The 6,098-nt window shown below is 31.8% G+C and overlaps 1 pseudogene across 1 annotated transcript; it reads left to right on the forward strand.

Annotated features, from left to right (window-relative positions):
• The first annotated feature begins 1,303 nt into the window (after window positions 1–1,303).
• Window positions 1,304–5,521, forward strand: LOC143587697 (vacuolar protein sorting-associated protein 60.2-like; annotated as a pseudogene). Its single transcript, XR_013144946.1, has 3 exons — window positions 1,304–1,440; window positions 4,458–5,090; window positions 5,181–5,521. The product of XR_013144946.1 is annotated as a vacuolar protein sorting-associated protein 60.2-like (transcript).
• The last annotated feature ends 577 nt before the right edge of the window (window positions 5,522–6,098 follow it).

Raw genomic sequence — 6,098 nt, forward strand, 5'->3', positions numbered from 1 at the left:
CAAATAAGAATTAACTCAAAAGCGTCAATCAAAAAGTGACAAATAAGATTAGCGAGTAAGCCATAAAAAAGTTAGCTTCTCAATCCCCGTCATTTATTTCAAACATAGTTCACATGTGGCCCAACATATTTAGTAACGCAACACACCAACAAATTTCAATAATAAGAGTCTGAAGATTTTGTTCTACAATATGTTTATAATGCGTTCTAAAATAGTTTTGATAATTTACAAAGTAAAATGTTCTTTAGCTATAATTAAGCATAACTTGTAAATAAACATATTTATAAATTTTTATTATACAATACTTTACTAATACTAATAGTATTTATTATCATTATTTTATAACATTGAAAAGTATTTGGTTTACTCTTTACATTTTTGAATTACTTCTTATCGATGTGTTTATGAATTTGGTTCTCTCTTTATTCAATAAAATATTCTAATCGAATATTTAAAAAACATAATTCAAATCCACATAAAATTCAAAAAACCGATTCGGATAAGCATGTTCGAAATCGGGTCTATTGAAATAAACCAAATTCACATAAAATCTAAAAAACTAATAAGGATAAAAGAAATTAACTAGTTAAAATTTAAGGAAAAAAAACACATCTAATCCAAATTCCGATCGGTCCAATTCGAATTCCCAAAATCGAATTTGATTCGATAACTTTTTCAAGTATGCATCGGGTAATGAACGCCCCTAGTCACAAGTGAAACCCTCCTGCAAGAGTTTGCATACAAAAAAACATGCATAAGGAATAGGGTTGAACATAAACGTGTAAAACCCGCAAGATTTGAAATGATCAGAACCAGTTATATTACAATATGGTCGGCTCCTGGTTTCTAGGTCCTAAGAATACCATTAACCGGGTCGGGTATGGTGGGCAAGACCCGTTTTCTCATATATAGGGGTGAGCATAAACCGTTTAAGACCCGAAACCTAAACCGATCAGACCAGGTTATTTACAATAAAGTCAATTTCCGGGTCATGTGAATACTATTAATCGGGTCCGGGTCAGGTATTATGGGTCCTAAATAAACTAATACTAAGACATAGCCAAAAGTGTAAAATAAATAAAAATAGAAGACCGTTTCGATCAACTAATTAACATTACAGGGACTAGTTTAGCAAATCGGAACAGAGTATTTGACAAGATCAAAAGTCATCCGAAAAAAATACACGACATCGTAATTGCTCACGAATCACCTCCAAACTTCCAACGCAAGATCTAACGTTGACTTTCATTCTTCTTCTTCTTCTTCTTCTTCTTATTATACATACATAATAATCTATCGTCTTTTGAATTGTGGGTTATAAATTAATTAATCCAGACAGAGTAAACCCTAAATCTAAATCAAAAAAGAAGGATGAGAAGAGTATTCGGTGTGAAGAAAGACAAAGAACCACCTCATTCTCTTAATGACGCCACTGATCGGGTAATATCACCATTCATATAACTCTTTTATTTTATCAATTCTTGTTGCCTTTTGGGGCTTATCATTATGATTATTATTATTCTTATTATTATGATTAATAATCGTGTCCAGTGTTACATCTTATTACTTTATGAATTTTATCAATTGTTCTATATGGGGCTGCTTGTTATTATTATTATTATATGGGAATCTTTAATAAGCTCGGGTGAGCAATAACCGAACCGAAAACTGATGAAACCAAACCGAAATTAACTGAAAATCGGTTATGGGTTTTTTTTGTTCTCTTGGTTAACCGAATTAACTGAACCAAACCGAATCATTTGTGTTTTCGTATATTTATAGCTTTTATATCTCCGTTTCATGTAATTTAAAGCAAAAAATTAAGCCCAAGTTTGGCGTTGATCATTAACCGAACCGAAAACCAAAAACTAGCCGAATAAAGAAGTAAAATGGGGGAATGTGGTACTCACCTCAAAGACGAACAACAGATGATTAAGAAAATGAGAATGCGAGAAATCACACGCGAACGTTTAAGCCTAAGAGAAACGAGGGCAAACGGATGCACTAAGTACAAGATTTAATTACGACAACTAGTTAAGCAATAACAATTTAATAATATTATTATATGTATATAAGGATTTATTAATAAAATTATTATTTTGATTATGAAAACATAACTTGGAAAAATATTACTTTTAATTATATATATATATATATGGATCAGGATCATAAGAGAACTTTTTTGAAATTGAGAACTATGAGAATCATTTTGGACCACAAAAAACCTTAAAATAAAAAAAAATCATAAAATAAAAAAAAACACAAAAATCAAAAAAGTAAAAAAAACCAAAATTCTTATTTTATCATCCTAGTTTCATAAAAAAAAACTCGGTTTAGCTAAATTATATACATATATGTACATTTACATGTTTTTTTGGTACACATATGTATAATTTAAGATAAATGATACTGTACATATGTGTATATTACGTAACTAAAGATTAAATAAAATTATACATATGTGTCTAATACGACGTTTTTTTTATTTATTTTTTTTAATGAAACCGGAATGAACTATAAGAATTTTGTTTTTTTTACTTTTTTAAAAATTTTATTATTCTTTGTTTTATGAATTTTTTAAATATTTTTTAAAGGTGTTTTTAGTGGTCCAAAATGATTCTCAAAGTTCTCAATTTGCAAAGGGTTCTCTTAGGATCCTTACCCTATATATAGTTTAAATGATTTTTTTATATATAAATATTAGATTTTAAGTTAATATATATTTTTTATATATACATATATATGCTTATATACGAATATACACGAATGAAAACGTGAGTTAAACGAGTGTCATAAGGTTGGTTTTCGTCAAAATAGTTTTTAAGTAGTTATTATTATTATTATTATTAATATAATTACTAAATGATAAAAAAATAGTTTTAACAAAAAATAACAAGAAAATCGGGGTTCGGGGGGGTCGAACCCGCGACCTCCACCCCGTAACACATGGTCCTTAGCAAACTGAGCTGCAAGTAACACGCTTCAAGAACCCGTCTCTTTTAATTATAAACACATACTATTAATAACAAAATTGATCATGTAGAATAAGGTATCGCGATCTGAACCAAGTGCTTAATTACCTTTGTTGATGATCATAAGAGGGTGAACAGAAGCATAACAGGGCCGGCGGTTAGAGGTTGAGAACGATGATCAAGAAGGCTAAACTAATTCAATTAAATATAGGGTAAAGGTCGGCTAGAGTTTAAAGATCGTATCTGTGCATTTAAGTGGAATATAACTAGCGATTTCGTGATCAAAGGGTTACTTTGGCTGTCAGTGATGATAAAAATGGAGAATAGATCAGTTTATGATATTGTTAGCTTATAATGCCTTATATAAATCGTCGGTGATGCCGAAAATTGATATTAATACGCGATACACGAGATCAATTACATCACATAAACGGGTCCAAAAGATTATTGCGCAAGATAGTGATTCTTGAATTCGGGTCCAAAATACGAAAAATTATATCGGGTTTTGATAAGGGTACGGGTCTGGGTTAACCAGATTAGGAAATGGGTTATAAAATACTTTCAGTTTGGACCTTGGGGTTTGAGATTGGATGCAATTGAGACTAAAACTAAAAGAAACAATTAACTATTAATAAAATAATCAATTTAGATTGTTAAACGTGATATTTTTATAAAATGACCCGAACACCTACAGGTCGGGTTTATAAGTTCGAAAAGACCGAGTTGTTACATCAGCTGGCGAGCACCCCAACGGACCGGTTCCTGTCACTGGCACCCTTCGTGCCCCCAAGTCATACAACCTCTGCACACGTTCAAGGAAAATGTTTATAAATATTGCAATATTGTGGCTAAATATAAATTTAAATACATACCAATAAAATATTATTATTATTATTATTATGGGAATCTTTAATAACCCGAACCGAAAACTGACGAAACCCAACCGAAATTAACTGAAAATCGGTTATGGGGTTTTTTTTTGTTTCCTTGGTTAACCGAATTATCCGAACCAAACCGAACTATTCGTGTTTTCATATATTTATAGCTTTTATATCTCCGTTTCATGTATTTTAAAGCAAACAATTAAGCCCAAGTTTGGTGTTGATCATTAACCGAACCGAAAACCAAAAAACTAGCCGAGCAAACAGAACTAATTGGTTAATTTAATAGAATAACCGATGACTTTAGTTTTGATTTTGGTTTAGGCTAATAACCTAACTGAACAGGACCGTGCACATCCTATTAGGTAGTATTGAATTCATGAATACACAATAGATCCCTAAATATTCAGAAAACCCCTATTTTCACTTAAAAAAAGTTTTTTTATTGATAGTTTTATGACATTTCAATACTAATGATAGCATAAGATTCTAAGTAGCTTTCTAATTTTAGATCAATATCTTAGTTTTGTTTACAATTATATTTTATTCTTTGCTTAGTTATTATTCAAATGGATTCCTGATTAATGTTTGTAACTTGTTTTAGATCAATAAACGAGGTGAATCCGTGGATGAAAAGATTAAACGGCTTGATGCGGAACTTGCTAGATATAAAGAACAGATCAAGAAAACTAGACCAGGTCCAGCTCAAGAAGCCGTGAAGGCTCGAGCAATGAGAGTTAACAAAAAAGAATGTAGGTTGCTTTCTAATACGACAACTATGCGATTTTGCATATATAAATTGAACAACTTTGTCATAAGGGTGTGCGTGCATTTGCTTATTATTTGCAGGCATGAAGGACAACGCGGCATGCTATGCAATCAAACATTTAATCTAGATCAAGTTGCTTTTGCTTCAGAAGGGATTAAAGATGCTCAGCAAACAGTAAGTTTTCTGATTATAAAAAAAACTTTATTGTTATTTCTTTTGGATAGTATTATCTATAAAACTTTATGACTTGTATTTCTCATCACTCTGTTGTTTTGTATCTTTTAGATGTCAGTTCTGAAATCAGCAAACAAGGAATTAAAGGGAATGATGAAAACCGTGAAGATTCAAGACATTGATGTTAGTACATTAGTTATTTTGACATGATGGATATTAGTAATGAAATACAAGAATCTCTCGGTAGAAGTTACAGTGTGCCAGATGACATCGATGAAGATGAACTTTAGGGTGGTAAGCACACATAGTTTTTATTTATTTATTTGCATGATTGATTTATGTGGTTAAATGTGTTTTTTTATGGTTGGTTACTTGGTTATGCAGAACTTGATGCTCTAGAGGCTGATATGGGCCAGGAAACTGAAGGTAAAGGGGTGCCTTCTTATCTTCAACCCGATAACGAGCCCGATTTGAATAAAGAGCTCAATCTGCCTTCAGCTCCAAGTGTGCCAGCTGGCAGAGTTAACAATCAGGTAACTTTGAAATACATGTCAATTGCCATGCGTTAGTTATCATGGTATTTATTGTTTGCATTTGCTTTACAGGCTGTGGATAAATTTGGTTTTCCTGCGGTCCCTCATGCATAGCTTCGTAATATCAACTTTTAGGTTGTTTATTCATTGTCTGGCGTCACATGTTTGCATAATCTGAACATGAGCACTTTTGTTTGCTGTCTCTTAGGATACATTACATGGGCATGCATATGATTTTTGTAAAATGCCTTTATTGTTAAAGCCCCATTTTATAATGTTATGTTAGTGGATTTTGGCTAAGAATGAAATTCATTGTTTCGGGTCAAAGGGTTGACCGACTAACATTTGAAATTCTACCAGGTGTGTTTAATAGTTGAAATCAGTTTTAAACTATTAAGTTTAATATTAAAAAAGTGGGTAAAGTTGACTGTTCAAACCAGTATGTTGAAGATGAGATTAAAAGGGTATCGGCTATATTAAATAGTATTCTGAAGATGGGATTAAACTGTTATGGTTGCATGTAGGTCAAGGTTAAATTATATAATATATTTATCATTAACTGTATTTTTAGATCATCTTAGCCATTTAAACTCTTTTAACTTAAGATCCAGACCGTTCAAAGTGATAAAAATCCTTCTAGAAGGAGTTGAGGGAGGTTCCACACTCTCTCTCCTATTTCCTTATTCTGCGCTACACCGGTTACCACTCCCTAAATCATCGCCCACCTCAACACATAAACCCCTAATCGACTTCGTCTCCTAAACTGTAA

This window comes from Bidens hawaiensis, unplaced genomic scaffold (genome assembly GCF_021521415.1).
Source record: "Bidens hawaiensis isolate Kalapana, Puna unplaced genomic scaffold, B.hawaiensis_p1.1 tig00035838_1, whole genome shotgun sequence".
Taxonomy (NCBI): Eukaryota; Viridiplantae; Streptophyta; class Magnoliopsida; order Asterales; family Asteraceae; genus Bidens; species Bidens hawaiensis.